The 16,668-nt window shown below is 47.1% G+C and overlaps 1 long non-coding RNA gene across 1 annotated transcript in view; it reads right to left on the reverse strand.

Annotated features, from left to right (window-relative positions):
• LOC132436186 (uncharacterized) overlaps positions 1 to 16,668 on the reverse strand; it is a 593,708-nt gene that overhangs the window by 525,179 nt on the left and 51,861 nt on the right. The window contains exon 4 of the long non-coding RNA XR_009521730.1: positions 8,902 to 8,981. This is a non-coding gene — a long non-coding RNA (uncharacterized lncRNA). The remainder of the gene's footprint in view (positions 1 to 8,901; positions 8,982 to 16,668) is intronic.

Below are 16,668 nucleotides of genomic sequence, written 5' to 3' on the forward strand. Positions count from 1 at the left end.
ATTCTAATCCTTTGTTTTTAGTTGTTGTTCGTCAAAACTAGAGTTCTATACAGACCATTGTTATCATTATTCAGCAATGATTTCCTCAAAGACAGAGACGCATTTTGTTTATCTTTTAACCACAGCATCAGCAAAGAGCCTCACCCAGAACTGCCCTCCATGAATGTTAGTGGACTGAATTATTGAAAAAGCCGCTTCTGTCGGTCAGAAATCATACTAGTTGTTTTGACGATCATGTAAAAGGGGAATTGGTTAAGCAGGTTTTGAAGTGCAAAAAGGTCAGGCAAGAACACGAGGTCGCACAGATATACTCATTGCAGGAAGCAGCTTCCACCCTGGGGTGGGCGTTAGTAGAACCTGGAGCCAGAGGAGGGGCCGGGCTGGTGCTGGTGTTTGTGAAGCGAGGGCCGGGGTGGGAAACCTGGAAACTGGAACTTCAGGCTTCTAGAATCAACTGTAGCGGCCAAGGTGGAGACTGCTTGGGTGATAAGCAGTACAGGAAATGGGCAGAGCCGCCCTCTAGCGCCCCCTTTGGCAGGGCTGAGTACAGCAGAGGTTGAGCTGACAGCTTAGTAACTGGAATAACTCTTAAATCAGGAGACTTTTGTCTATGGGTGAAGATGCCCAGGGCTATGCTTTGATGACTTCCTCCCTCTTTTTACATTGCCTGAGAGTGCTCAAAGGAAATGTGAGTGGGGCACCTGAGCATCACAAGGGTCTGAGGCACTCGGAGCCCTGCCTGGACGAGGCCACCCTCATCCAGGGCAGGGAATCACACGCACATCCACACGGAGAAATCCACTCTCACACCTCGGGCCAGCGCAGGAGGAAATGGGAGAGCGCACTGGCTGTGGCTCAGACCTCACAGCCGGGACCCTGGGGGGAAGATACAGAGAGGCCCTTTACGTCTGTAGGAGGCACGCACATCCCGCTGGTGATCTGACCCGGCTCCCAGGGCAAACGCTGGACGCTGGCCTCAGGTGATTTAATGACAAGGAGAAATAGAGAACTTTCAGTGATTTCTTACACCCCTGCCTACCCCTTCTCCAAAGAAACACTGATTATGGTGAGGCTGGGAGAAGACTTTCTTGTTAGTAAGACATTAACTCCCTGGCTCAAACCTGAGATCTGTGTTTTCCTTTTTAAGTCAGAATCTAAATAAATGAAAGTGTTCTTTCCTGCATGCCTCTTCGGCTGACGTGGAACAGTTATCGCCGACCTATCGCACTGCTGCAGACAGGTAGATAACAGATTGCCACGTGGCTCAGGAAAGGAGGATACATTTCTACTACTCCAGGAAGAGTAACCATCTGCAGACACAGCTCTGATTCCCCCAGAAAGAAGTCAAGAACAGACGGAGTAGAGGCTATACTAACTTCTCATCTTAGCCGCCGTGCCCTTCCAAATGCTTTGCATCTCTCTCTCATGCCAAGGCAGGTAGCACTATTCAGCACTGTCATCAACAGAATCCACCCTGGGGGTTATAGGAAAGGACAGTGCTGACTTCTGCTCCCACCCCGCTTCTACCTCTTTGCAACAGGTAGTGTCCCCTCAGACCTCTGGGGAGTATGATGTGCTTTCCTGCTGGCCCCTGCTACATGGCACCCTGACCCCCACCCCAGCCCCACCCTGCGGTCAGGTCCTCTCTTCCTGGGCAGCGTTTTGTGCTCCAGACCATTCTCTCACTCCATCCTCCTAGTGAACCCTAACCAGTTTCCTATCTCAGTCTACTAGGTCTCTGTCCTCTGTTTCCCAAGGGCTTGACTGGTTTTCTCAAAAGGCAGGGATGGGAGGGAGTGCTGCAATTCAATGCACAACAGAAATCGGAGGTGGAGCCTTTCTTCAGACCATGGGCGTAACCTACGTTAAGTGTTAGCTACAGTGAATTCCACCAAATTCTGTGGACCCCCATGACAAACCAGCACCTCCACTACTCCCTGAGTGCAAATGGTGAGTGGATCGTTGATGAGCATTGTGTTACAGCAGCTGGGAGAGGTAGCACGGGGAATACCTACAGGCACTGTCAATTACAACGGAAGCTAATGAGACTCAACAAAGAATGCGGAAGATCAGCCACCTGCACGCAGAAGCAGCGCACTTCAGAGCTGTAAACGCAGGCCAGCAGCTCTGCCAAATACAGGCAGGAGACAAGAGCACCTCTCCAGCAGATCAAGAGAAGGAGGTGTCTTTAGAGTTTGGGCCTGGTGCCTCCTGAGGACAGGAACTTTTTTTTTTTTTTTTTTTTTTTTGCGGTACACGGGCCTCTCACTGTTGTGACCTCTCCCGTTGCGGAGCACAGGCTCCGGATGCGCAGGCTCAGCGGCCATGGCTCACGGGCCCAGCCGCTCTGCGGCATGTGGGATCCTCCCGGACCGGGGCACGAACCCGCATCCCCTGCATCGGCAGGCGGGCTCTCAACCACTGCGCCACCAGGGAAGCCCAGGAACTTTTTTTAAATGACCTATTTTATCACATCATGACTGACTGCCTGTTAGAAGGATGGTGCTCTGTATGAATTCTAGAACTGGGAGAGGAAGCCAAAGAGTAACTACTGGTCAGTGTTTATCCTGTGCTGCAAATACTATTTGACAGGTCACTGGGTCAAATAAAAGCCAACATTTACAGGACACTTACTATATGTGCCAGGCCAGAGGTAAGTAAGCTTTATGTCCACGCTCTCATTTAATCCTCACAAGCACATGATGAGGTAGGTTTATCCATCAGCCTTTTGCGAGTTTGATTACTGGGGATCAGTCTCCCAAAGCCTGATTTGCTCTTGGGGATCTGATGATACTGAGTATCTGAACTTGCAAAGCTAAGAGTTGGGATCGTGGTGGCTCTGCTAACATACAGCCACCCTGAGGGTGCCAGGCTGAAACAGATGGCTTGACTCTCTTAAATTTCTTGATTACCAAAGAGATCACCTGTTCCACCCCTTGGTTGACCTGGGCAGCTAATCAAAGTCGTGCTTTCCTTGCAAGATGTGAGGCTCCAAATGTGCAAAACCCAGGTTGGAACAGAGACGTGATACGTGGAGTTCAAACACGACAGTCTCTGCAGAAACTCAAACTGTTTCCATCATACACGTGTTACTTTCATGCTTTATTTTCAGAAATAGAAACATAATGCATTCCACCAGAGACAGGTGACATGTCTCAAACAGCTTGCAAGGGACAAAAGTGGGTGTGGGGTGGAGAATGCATTGGCAAAGATTCTAACTGCCCAGGAAAGGAGAGGAATCCCCTCTCCCCGCACCCCCAAAAAAAACGGCATTTTGATGGAAGATTTGAAACTTGAACCACTGATACTATAATCTTACTACAAAGTGTAAATATCTAAAAGGAGAGAATTATAATCATTCTGACATTATACAGCTTTCAGCCGAATTTCAGACTGAGCTGATGACTCCTGAGCTGATTGCCTGTGGCATGCGGAACACCCATCCACCGCCCTCACATAATCTAAACCAGCAGGGGCAGGAGGGGCTGGCGTGCTGTTTTTGCACTAAGGTGAAAGTGGCTGGCGAAGCGGGTCTGGTTTGGTAAGTAAACACTTTATTGTAGCTCTCAAATGTAAAGCCAGGCCCGGCAATTTTCTTTGCTAGTAAAATATTCCTACCCTCTTCCAGACACCGATATTGATCTAAGAGGTATATGCTTATAGTAACAAAAGTATAATATGTGGGGATTGAAGATAAAACTTGTACATGGTACATACCTATGACCTGACAGACAGTGACTGCCTCCAAATGTATACATCTGGATGAATGAATGGAGACCCCAGGATGCTGCATCGACATGGATATATTTTTAAACTATTAAATGCATATATATTTATAGTTCATTTATACATATTTAGTATATACATTTTTAAAATACTCCTTTTCCTTCCAATCCATGTCTCCTTGAAATTCATGAGGATGCAGTGTCCTGGGGTCCTCATTCATTCATATCTCCCCTTTCTCCTCAGTCAGATAAGATTATAAACAATGAGCAGAGTATTCGTGGTATTTTAGTTTAAGGATATGGGGAGGGGTACAAAAGGGCATCTACTTCTAAGACTGTCTCCGCACACAGGGACAGAATCCTTCCAACAACTATTCCAACTGTCTCTTTCAATCAAACCAAGCCTGGTGATCTGTCCTCACCCCAGTGTGATTGGAACATCTAATCCTACCAGCTCTTCCTGGCTGTGTGGACAGAAAACATCGATCAGTCTGACCAAAAGCTACACCCAGAGTAATTCTGGGAATTTTCCTGTTGAAATTATTTTAAGAAGCAGTTTCAGAAGGTTGGCAATGGGGCTTCCCTGGTGGCGCAGTGGTTGGGAGTCCGCCTGCTGATGCAGGGGACACGGGTTCGTGCCCCAGTCTGGGAAGGTCCCACATGCCGCGGAGCAGCTGGGCCTGTGAGCCGTGGCTGCTAAGCCTGCACGTCCGGAGCCTGTGCTCCGCAGCGGGAGAGGCCACAGCAGTGAGGGGCCCGCGTACCGCAAAAAAAAAAAAAAAAAAAAAGAAGGTTGGCAATGACAAATTGAATGAAAGTTTGGATGAGTCCGTGGATCAGTGAAAACAATTTATAGGCAGAAAATGTTTTTTTAATTTTACATTTTTTTAGATTTTTTTTAATGATTATTAAAGTAATACAGCTCATTGCAGAAAACACAGCAAAGCACAAAGAAAAACAAGAAGAATCAACAATAACCCTCCTCCGACCTTGGCTGTGAACAGCTTTTTCAACCTAAAGCTAAATGAATCTTCCAGGATCGAGAAATGTCCTTAAGTGTTCTGGCATCTGCCCTTCACTCCAAGAGTTGCCCATCCACAGTCCCAAAACCCATGTTGACCCTTCCTGCGCCAGCCTTAGTCTTGGGCAGAACTGGTAGCCCCTGTAAAGTGAATGTCCAGGGTCCCCAAGGAGGCTTCTGCCCAGATATACTGTTTCAATCTGCTCCCCAGAACCAGAACTCAGGAAACAGCACTTGTTATTTCACAGTGAAATTTGGCTAAGTATATATACTCACTGCCTTACACTCATTCGCACTAAAATGTAAATAAGGTCTGTGTGATGTTTCTACAAGGAGAAAGGGGGATACCCCAGAACTAGGCATCTGAGTTAGGAAGCAGGATGCCATGAATGATGGTCCTCATTCAGGAACGAGCCATTCTAACGTCAGGCAGCCCTTCTTGTTAGTGACTCTTTTAAAGCCTAAATGGATCCTGTCGTAACCTGAAACACGGCCATTCTTAGAACAAAAGCCACCTAAGGGGGCTTGTCTTCCCGTGAATTGCGCTATGGTACCTCCATCACCTGGGAGAGCTGGCCTGGCACACAAAAGTCAAATCACAGACATCATTTCCTTTCTACCTTCTTCTCCGTTGAAAATAGCCTCTTTGTCTCACGTTTCCTAACTGTTCAAATGAATTCAAAATACGAGGGAGCCCTATCAGGCCAAGCTGTCCAGTTTCACATGAGAATTTCTCATCTTTCCAAAGCTCACAGGCTTCTCAGTTTGTTTTCATGTTTGAATTAGACATGGTTGTGGGGTCATTGAACCCCAAATTAATTAAAGCCCTTAAATTATCTTTGAGAAAGAGTCATCGTGTGTATTTATTAAATAAAATTATCTAGTGTCTTCTTTCAGATGCTTTTACAATGAACAAATTCCCTTGTTTCCTGGGAATTCTTTGATGTTCCAAAAGCTTCTGGCACATTTTACATGAGACGTTTCTAGGTTCTTCTTCCCTAGAAACAGGAAGTTGACAGAAAGCTCCAAACATTTATTTTAGTTCCCAAAATTGGGATGGGAGATGTCCAATAGGTTCTAAAAATAGTAAAAGCCCTTCAACATGAATTTGGTCTTTACCAAAAGAGTCAATGGATTTAAATTTTGTCTGAAATTGGTCCAAAACCCACCTGGTTAGGTTTGGAGACATCTTCCCACTCAATATTCTTAGCCATGAAAATATTACACCTGGAAAATTGCTTTATTTCTGTTCCTTGATAGGATAAATCATTACAACAACAACAAACATTCTTGACAAAAAAAACTCACTGTCACTAAACCATCCTATCCTCTCCGTTATAACAGGAATTGGCACATTACTGTCCATGGGCCATATGCGCCTGGTTGCCTGTTTCGTTTTTTGGGTTTTTTTAAATAATTTGTTGAGGTGAAATTCAAATAACAGAAAATTAACTGTTTTAAAGGAAACAATGCAGAGGTAATTAGTACATTCACAGTGTTGCACTGTGTTGCAACACAGTTTACACAATTGCACACACAATTGTGCACACACACAATTGCATACACAGTTGCACAATTTAGTGTTGCACTGTGTTGCACAACCACCACCTCTACCTAGTTCCAAAACATTTCCATCCTTCCAAAGCGAAATCCTGTACCCAGGGGCTTCCCTGTGTGGCGCAGTGGTTAAGAATCTTCCTGCCAGGGGCTTCCCTGGTGGTGCAGTGGTTGAGAATCCACCTGCCAATGCAGGGGACACGGGTTCGAGCCCCGGTCTAGGAAGATCCCACATGCCACGGAGCAACTGGGCCCGTGAGCCACAACTACTGAGCCTGCACGTCTGGAGCTTGTGCTCCACAACAAGAGAGCCCACGATAGTGAGAGGCCCGCGCACCGCGATGAAGAGTGGCCCCCGCTTGCCACAGTTAGAGAAAGCCCTCGCACAGAAACAAAGACCCAACACAGCCATAAATAAATAAGTTTAAATCATATGGGCTTCTAAGAAGACTCTGGGAAAAAAAAAAAAAGAATCCGCCTGCCAATATAGGGGACATGGGTTCGAGCCCTGGTCCGGGAAGATCCCACGTGCCACGGAGCAACTAAGCCCGTGCACCACAACTACTGAGCCTGTACTCTAGAGCCCACGAGCCACAACTACTGAAGCCCTCGCGCCTAGAGCCCGTGCTCCGCAACAAGAGAAGCCACCGCAATGAGAAGCCCGCGCACTGCAACAAATAGTAGCCCCTGCTCGATGCAACTAGAGAAAGCCAGCACACAGCAACGAAGACCCAACACAGTCAAAAAATAAATTGATTTAAAAAAAAAGTCCTGTACCCATTAAGCAATGTCTCCCCATTCCCTCCTCCCCCAGTGCTTGGCAACCACCAATCTGCGTTCTGTCTCTACTTATTTATTTATCATTTATGTGAAATCTCCAGATTTGTTTATTCTGGAGGTTTCCTATAAATGAAATCACACAATATGTAGCCTTTGTGTCTGGCTTCCTTCATTTAGCATAATGGTTTGAAGGTTCATCCACACTGTGGCATGTGTCAGTACTTCATTCCTCTTTATGGCTGAATGATATTCTCTTGCATGTGTACACAAGGATTTGTTTACCCACTGATGGACATCTGGGCTATTTCCACCTTTTAGCTATTGTGAATAGTGCTGCTATGAACCTGTGTATAGGTACTTGTTTGGGTCCCTGTTTTCAATTATTTTGAGTATATGTCTAGGGGTAGAATTGCTGGGTCATATGGTAATTCTATGTTTAACTTTTAGAAGAACTATCAAACTGTTTTCCACAGTGGCTACACCATTTTACTATTTTATTTTATTTACACTATTTTATTTATATACACCATTTAAATTCCTGCCAGCAATGTATGAGTTCCAATTTCTCCACATCCTTGTCCACATCCTTGTTTTCCTTTTTTAAAAATTGTTATCGCCATCCTAGTGTCATCACCTGTTTTTGTGAATAAAGTTTTATTGAGACAGCCGTGCCAACTCATTTACTTGTCTATGGCTGCTTTTGCTACAATGGCAGAGGCTGTATGTCCCACAAACCTAAAATATTTACTATCTGGTCCTTTGAGAAAAAGTTTGCTGAACTCTATTTTAGAAGATTAGCCCTTTTTTTTCTTTGTCATTTTATTTCACAGCTCCCCAGAATAAGACCAAATAATACTGCTGTGACCTTGGGTGAGTTAACTTATTTTCAATCTTAAATTTCCTTATCTATAAAAAGATATGATAGGACGAGTTGATTTCCAAGTTCTCTTCTGGAATTTTATAATAATCTGATAAACTATGGTACTTCCAAAATGGGTAATTAATTTGCAGTTCATGCTTTCTTATGTAGTCTGTAACTTGCTCAGCTATCTTTTGGCTTAAACGAATGCGTGCCTCTGTTATCTCTTTGATCTATTCATTATACAAACAGGGAACAGCAGTCAATGCCTAGCTCACGGTTCTTTCTCTGTACCAAGTTGCAATGATGTGGTAGGGTTCCCTAGGAAGGTAGGAACAAACTATCAAGTGGAAATTCCTGGTTCCTCTAGTGAGGAGAAAAGAATCCTGTCAAAACTGAATGATGTCATTGGTGGTTTCTTAAATACACAGCTGTGCCCAATTTAAGACCAAGTTCTCTTTCTCCAGCTCCTCAAGCTGATGAGGATGTGGCAGGAAGAAAACAAAGAGAAAGAGACGGAGTGGGGAAGAAAGAATAGGTTATTTAATAACACTTCACTAAAGGAATGCTGGGGGCTTCCCTGGTGGCGCAGTGGTTGAGGGTCCGCCTGCCGATGCAGGGGACACGGGTTCGTGCCCCGGTCTGGGAGGATCCCACATGCTGCGGAGCGGCTGTGCCCGTGAGCCATGGCCGCTGAGCCTGCGCGTCCGGAGCCTGTGCTCCTCAACGGGAGAGGCCACAGCAGTGAGGGGCCCGCGTACCGCAAAAAAAAAAAAAAGGAATGCTGAAGTTGAACACTTCATATTAATAACCTGTTCCCCGCGTGAGAAGGCTGGGAGACAGAGCAAGCTACCTAAACGGGCACCTCGACCTGAACACGTTCACCAAGAGCTGGATGTGGACGGGCCACCAATTTTCAAAATGGAGAAACAGAAATGAAGGGCCTGGCCCGTACTCACCAGGGAAATTCATTGCAGAACATGGATGAGACCCCAGTGTCCTGACTCCAATCCAGGAAAAGGAGGAACGGGGGCAGCGTCTGCTCAGGAGAGGAAAGGAGATATTTTGACCCATCTGAGCGGTTGTAACTCGTCATGGTGAAAGGTACAGGGGGACATCCTGCTGGTTTGACCAGAATCAACGTTGCCTGCCACGATCAGGAAGGACCCATCTGTCCACAGGTAACTGTAAAACACACCTGGGCTCTCAGTCCCCGTGGGTCTCTAAGCTGGCCTGAGTGGAGCTGCACCACGGCCCGCGTACCGTGTCGCGGGTTACTCGTCACCTGGTTGAAGCCCCTGGTGAACAAAGTGCAAACACTCGGGAGAGGGCTCAGGAGGCTCATGTCCCTCCCTCCACACACACGGGAGGAATCGGCAGGTGTCCTGGGCCAAGCGCGGGCAGTGCCCCGGCTGGCTTGGTCTCACCCAGCAGACCCACTTCCGTCACCAGCAGGTTCCGCCTGTGTATCCCCTGCGGTCCCGCCAGTGCCCTTCAGAGTTGGGGTGAGGTGGCCAATACCTGATATGGGGCTGTCACCACTATTTTGGAACATCCTCAACCTCAGTGTCACCAGCAAAGCCCACTGGGGTGGGGGAGGGAGAATAAGATGGAATCTGGGTGATAAGGTCTAACCTCTTCCTTTGTGCTTCCTCTAGTTCCGCTTGCTCATGGGTAGGGGGTGGGGCGCTCGTGCAGAGATGCTGCGCCCTGCACTGTGATCTGGAGTGTCAGCAGCACAGCTGTGCCCTTCCCTTGAGAACCTGCTCCCTCCCTGCTGACGAGATCCCTATACAGCAGCCCGGCCCACGGCCTGGGGGAGACCTTGTGCTCTAGATCGCAATCCTGCAGCTCTCCATTCTTTGATCAAAGAATAAAGCTTTCCTTTGCTGCTGAACCCAACTTGGTCTGGTTCTATTGGTGTGAAAGACACCGGGCAGAAGGACCCCTGCTGGGACCCGACTTGAAAGGGTTGGTAACAAAAGTCCATTTTTTCCTGCTTTATTAAGGTATGATTGATTGACAAATAAAAATTGTATACATTCAGGTTGTATAATATGATTATTCTTTTTCTTTTTTAGGTGTACAATGGGGCTTAATATATGTGTCCATCATGAAATGATTACCACGATCAAGTTCATTAACACATCCATCACCTCACATAGTTACCATTGTTCTTCAAAGTTCATTTTCATTTTTAAAATCCAGGCTCACCTGTTTCCCATTCCATGCACCTTGAATCTCTTTCCGGTCCCACTCTGCTTCCTCTCCACACTTTGCAAAAGCTGTTTCCTCTGCTAGAAGGTGCAGGTCCTATTCTTTGGCCAACTTCTACAAACCTCTCAAGATCCAAGTTGAATGCCACCTCCTCCAGGTAGCCTTCCCCATTCTTTCCTGTCTCACTTTTACCATAGCGTGGATTGTACTGGAACATGCTTCCCGTTACTTCTTCCTTCACAGCTAGTCTGAGTCTCTGGAGGACGAACACTGGCTCTCTTACCTCTGCTTCGCTCCCTTTAGCTCTGAGCCAGCATGCAGCAGGCACTCCATGAATGAAAGGATGAAGAAATGAATGAATGAAGTGCCTTCCTGCAAAGCTGAGCTCTGCCTGCTGCAGTTCCTCAGAAATCCCTTCCCTTGTAGTGGGGGAGCCTCTCCCTCTGAGAGCTCTGTCCCTGAGGCCCCCCTCACACACCGGATGCTCAGGGATTCAGCACACCTCCCTGCTGAGGCTCTGGGAGCGGACTCTTCTCATGGGTGCTCTTTTTTTTTTTTGCGGTACGCGGGCCTCTCACTGTTGCGGCCTCTCCCGTTGCGGAGCACAGGCTCCGGACGCGCAGGCTCAGCGGCCATGGCTCACGGGCCCAGCCACTCCGCGGCATGTGGGATCTTCCCGGACCGTGTCTCCTGCATCGGCAGGCGGACTCTCAACCACTGCGCCACCAGGGAAGCCTCATGGATGCTTTTTGAAAGAGAGTATTGTCTCTGTTACACTGCTGGGCTGCTGTGAGCCTACGCTGTCCTCATCTGGCTTTTCCCACCTCCGTTAAATGGTCATCACCTGCTCAGTCTCTCAAGTGGAAACGCTTGCATGATTCTTTCCCTGAGTTTTCACCCCCACCAGTCACCAAATCCTTATGATGCCGCCTCAGTCATTTCTCTTCAATTCTCCGTCAATCGCCTGCTCTAGAGGAGGCCATGGATGAATTGGGAGGGTCTCCTAACTGCTCCCCCTGCATGAACCTATCCCCCCACCGCAGCATCTGAACATACTGCCTGAGGGAGTTTCTTCCAAACCAGTCCAACCGCATTGCTCTCCTCCTTAGTCCCCCCGACCCTGGCCCTGGGGATGGTCCAGGCGCCGGAGCACTGCACGTCCCTTCCGCGCAGCCTCATGTCCTCCCCAGGCAGCCTGTACCACGTGCAGCCCTGAGTGCTCACCAAGTCCTGGAAGCTCTGGGTCTTCTGTGACTCTGGCCTTTGCCTTTGTGGTGGTCTCTGTTTTGCCCTTCCTCGCACCCCTCCCTGGCTCAAAACCCGCTCTCTGTGTGGAGCGCCCCCCCGCGCCTCCTGCAGCTGAGCCACCCCTCCTCCTTCCACTAGTGTCACCACTCGCCACTCTGCACGCCCCTGCAGTATGGCTCTGTCCCCGGTTACACGTAAACTCCCAGAGGGCAGCGTCCTGCGTGCTACACTCACCTCAGGATCCCTCACAGCTCAGACCATGATTGGCCTTTAACTGAACATCTAAATCAGCTGGGTCCTTGGCCTTAGGCAGGCCTGACTGCTGTCAGAGGTTAAGGGAGCAAAGGGAGAAAAACAAACATATTGAATACCTGCCTTGTGCCAGCTAAGGGTCAGCCACGTATCTGCTAATTTTGCATGTGAAACAACATCATATCAAGCCCACCCCGACCTAGCATTGGTGATGGAAGCTGAGAGGGGTGAGGGGAGAGTTGGATGATGGTAGCAGCTGGAAGGCAACGGAGGGCAGCAGGCAGTGATAAAGGGGCACCCAGGCAACACTTGGTAGAATTACGGCACTCCTGGTTCTGTCTGCTGTGCAGCAGTCACCAAGCAGGAGCCCTGTCTCACTCTGGAAGGGCGCATTAGTGTCCCCTTCCTGGCTGACCCCTTGTGAGAGCATCATGGTATAATGGAAGGGGCAGGGGCTTCAGAGCCACGGAGACCTGGGCTCAAATCCCAGCTCAGCTATTGCTAGCTGTGTGATCTCAAGTAAATTACTTAACCTCTCTGATCTTCAGACTCCTCTCCCAAAAAACAGAAATTAAAAAAAATTATCACAGTATTATTTATTCCTAGAACAAATATTGTTCTGAGTCCTCATTTGTATCATCTCTGATCTAGTCAGTGGGAATACAGAAGTTTCCAATATAATACATACTTAAATATTAGTTTCTTTGCCCTCTGCTATTTATTCCCCAGTCAGAAGCACAGAATCCTTAGAGAAATCCCCTCCATTCTTTCTTTCCTCCAGTGCTCATTATTCCATCCTCCAAGTAAAGATCATCTGATGATAATAGTAACACCCAACACTTACGAGGTACTTCCTATGAGCTAGGCATTATTGAAAGTACTTACATTTACTAATCTAATGCTCACAACACAGATTGGTTTTACAAGTAAGAAAACAAAAGGCACAGAGAAGCTAAGGAATTTGTCAAGGTCACACAGCTCGTGAATGATGGAGCTGGGATTTGAACCTGGGCACCCCAGTTCAAGTCCACAGCCTGAGCCAATACATTAGAGATTAGACATTTCAGCCCCTCTGGATGACAGTGTCTTCAGAGCTGTCTTTCTTCCCCATCCCTTCTTTTCTTTTCTCTTTTCCTCTCTTCCTCTGAACTGAAGAAACCGAAGGTCACTTTGGACAGGGTTAGATGACATGCTCAAAGTTACACAACTCCTTGCGGCATTTATCCTGACTCCCGTTCCTGTGCCCTTCCTATGACACTGTGCAACACTAGACAATCAGTATGAAGGCAAATGGCTGAAATTAATGACCATTTTGAGTAAATAACTTATACGACTTTATCCTCCCAGTTAAAACAGTCATTTGCAGGTATCAAATCTGATGGTAAAAAATATATATATTTCCATTAGATGGCATTATGTTTCTTTTACTTTAATACCGATCTGAAAAGCATGCTTTGTTTTTGCTAGCGTTGTTTGAATTTCTGCCCCCATAAATATTTGCACTGTTGCCTTAGTTTTAATTAGTTTCTGGTGTTTTCCTTGGACTGGTTTTACGATGGGATGGGAGTGGAGTATTTACAGTCTGACCTGCCATCTGTGAAGCTTTGCATCCCCAAACCACCGTAGCCACAGCTCAGAGATGACATCGACGTACAGTCAAAGCAAGCCAGGGGTGTTCGTGAGCAAGGCAGTGCCGTGTCTCAGCTGCTAAGTGACCCTGAAACACCCAGAGGCAGCCATGACATAGGGACACTACAAACAAGCCTCCCCCGAATCTTCCAGAACTTTGCCCTTGAACTGACTCAAGGTCACCACAATCCAGAAGCTAATTCCAGGAAGAATTTGTTCTTGGGTCAAGGGGGCACTGAACCCAGAGGAGATAAGAGGCTGAATAGATGCCATTGAGAAACTGGGGCAGAAGCCTACAGAGGCTGGTGTAGGTGATACATGAGACATTGTAGGAAGAACACTATTTGCAGATAGAAGAATTTCCCAGCTTATCTGTGTGAGTCGATGAACTCCTCTGAATTTCGATTTCCTCATTTGTAAAATGGGGGTAATAATACTCATCTTGCTGATCACCTAGGGATCATATGAGGAAATTAGGTAAGTGAGATCAATCTGAAAACTGTAAAGTGCTCTAGAAATATGATGAATTGTATTATTGCTGTTCTGTAATGTATATGTAAAGGAAGTGGAGTTTCACTGGAAGAACATATACAACAATGATTTCCACTTAAATGCACCAGAAACGATGACGCAATTCATTATGAGACTTCTACTGCATTTTTAAACCCAGGCGAAGCTTTGCAAGCATAAGGTAACAAGAACACAGCAAGGTAGTGTTAGACGGGGACTTGGCATCTGCACAGGCCCTGAGTGCTCCAGACACATGGAGGAGGGTGAGGCAGGTGAAATGTACAGCCTGGGAAGGGCTGGCTCCCCCATGTGCACAAGGGGGACCTGGGACAGTCACTGGGCCACTGCTCCAGCTTACCTGCCAAGGCAAATGTCAGAGACTGCTACAGGCTGAACTGTGTCCCCTAGCTGCCTGTGTTGACGCCCTAATACCAAAGGTGACAGCATTTGGATATAAGGCCTTTAGGAGGTAATTAAGGTTAAATAAGGGCATAAGGGTGGGGCCCTAATCCAATAGGATTGGTTGCCTTGTACAAGAAGAGATCTCTCTTTCTCTTCCTCTCTCTCTCTCTCTCTCTCCCCTCTCCTTCAGACGAAAGGCTACATGAGGACAAAGTAGCCACGTGCAAGCCAGGAAGAGAGGTCTCACCAGAAACCAAACCCTGCTGGCACCTTGATCTTCAACTTTGCAGCCTCTAGAACTGTGAAAAAATAAATTTCTCTTGTTTAAGCCACCCAGTCTGTAATATTTTGTTAGGCAGCCCTAGGAGACTAAGACAGTGACAATATCTTTATTTTCGTTTTACAACTAAAAAGAAAATCAAGTTTTCTTTGAGATATATTAATCTCTGCCACTTCTACCTACATACCCAATGAAAATGAAGAAAAAAGCCAATGGAAAAGTCTTACTGGGTACCATTTTGTCTTAAGATAACAGACTGGAGAAAAAGTGTAATTTCAAGGTAAATTCTATCCATCAATTCTTATCAGAATCCATCTGCTCTTTTAAGAGTTCACTAAATCATCGGATGTCAGGGTTGCAAAGATCTTAAGTGTTACTGTCTAGTCATCCACCGAAGTTTTGATTTCAGTCCTCTAGTGGAGAGGCTAACATGTTGGATTTTGACCACCTGAGACCATATCCTGGCTCTTGCATTCCTTGTCTGTGGAAATCTAAGAAACTTAAAATATCTCCAAATTCCAGTTTCCTCATCTATAAAATGGAAATAATAACAATAACACATCTACCTTGGGCTTCTTGTAAAGAGGAAATGAAATAACCTACCCCCGTGTAGTGTCTGGCAGCTAGTAAGTGCCCAGTTAATGTTAACTATTACTATCTATCTTAGAAAAGTTAGATAGAAAATTTGAAATACTCTGCAATCAAATTAGAGCCAGACCTCCCATCTGGGAGTCACCCCTGGCACTCTATACCCACTCAGTAGCCAGCTATTGATCTGTAAAGTCAGTTACGTATTTATCAGTTAGAGTGAGGGGAAGAGAATGACAATAAAATAAAATCCATTTAAGGAAATCCAATTCAGTAAATCCTTAAGACAAGTGGAGCCACTGTGCACATGGCACAGAAAGGTATTATTTCTGCAAATACCGCCCCTTCAAACACTTTGCTCCTATGGTGTTTGAAGGGGATGTCAACATGGGGCAGGCCCCTCCCCAGATTGGAGTATGGGTGACCCTGGGGGATGCAGGGGACACCAAAGGCCACAGGAAACAGATATGGCCCAGCTTCCTGGAGCCCCGATTGAACGAAGCAGAATGCAAACGTTTGCATGATTTTTTAAAGACAAAATATGGTAATTCCAAGCACTTTCTGGCATGCCTTATTCCGTTTCCAGCCATGCCTCCAGTTGGGCAGGGGCTGTGAACTCTGCTCTGCCAGGGGGCTCTGGGGTAAAAGAAGAGCCCAGACCAGGAGGCTGCTCCTCCGCAGGCCACTGCTTCCCTGGATTATCCCAGCAGCCTCCTCCTTTCCAGCACCGTGATCTTCACAAGCCCAGCGGGCACAGCCCATCCTCCCAGAGGAAATACCTTCAACACGGCCCTCTGGCCTACGGGGTGAAGTCCAACTTCTGGCCTACGGGGTGAAGTCTAACTTGGTACAAGACCCCTCACAGCCTGACTCCCGAAAGCCTTGCAAGCCTATCATGTCCGCTCGCACCTGCGACCCCCGTGCCCCGCCCTGCCTTCCCGGTGCCCCCTCCCCCAACAGCTCTGCGATCTCATTCAAAGGCCCCTCCTGTGCGATGCTTTCTCTACTCTCCCCTCCTCCCCGCCGCCACGGTGCTCAGAACGCGGAGCACATGCTAAATACTGTCTATTTAACCACCAGTGTTAACTGGCACTTAAATTAGGATTTAACTGGCTGTCTGTACTGCTGACTACAGTTTTGTTCTCCTTCGCTTTTCTAATTTGCAGAGAAATTGTCTGCACGAAGTCGAGCTGCTCTTTTGAAATGAAATCTCAGCAGATTTTCTTATTTCCAGACAAAATTAAAACAGGAAGTGAGAATCCAAAGTGTGCTCTACTGTGACAAAAGTCACATTACGAAACCAAAGTGTCCTCATCTCCAGTCTCCCCAGGGGCAGAATACGTTCCAGGGCTCCCAGCTGAGACTCCCATGAAATTCACTTCAAGAGGTTCTCGGAGGCCCTTATTTCACTCCAAGGCCTGGGCAAAACGTCACAGGGTTTAGAATGCCAAAGAAAGCCCCTCTAGACTCACAGTCAGATCGTGGGAAGACAGGGGCTGCAGAGAGCCAGGCTGGGGGCCAGCTGAAGCTTAGAAGACACAAAAGTGTTTCTTTCATTAAAAAAAAAAAATCTTTTGTGGAGGAAGTCCTGTGTCCCCAA

Source organism: Delphinus delphis, chromosome 13 (genome assembly GCF_949987515.2).
Source record: "Delphinus delphis chromosome 13, mDelDel1.2, whole genome shotgun sequence".
In the NCBI taxonomy this organism is placed as follows: Eukaryota; Metazoa; Chordata; class Mammalia; order Artiodactyla; family Delphinidae; genus Delphinus; species Delphinus delphis.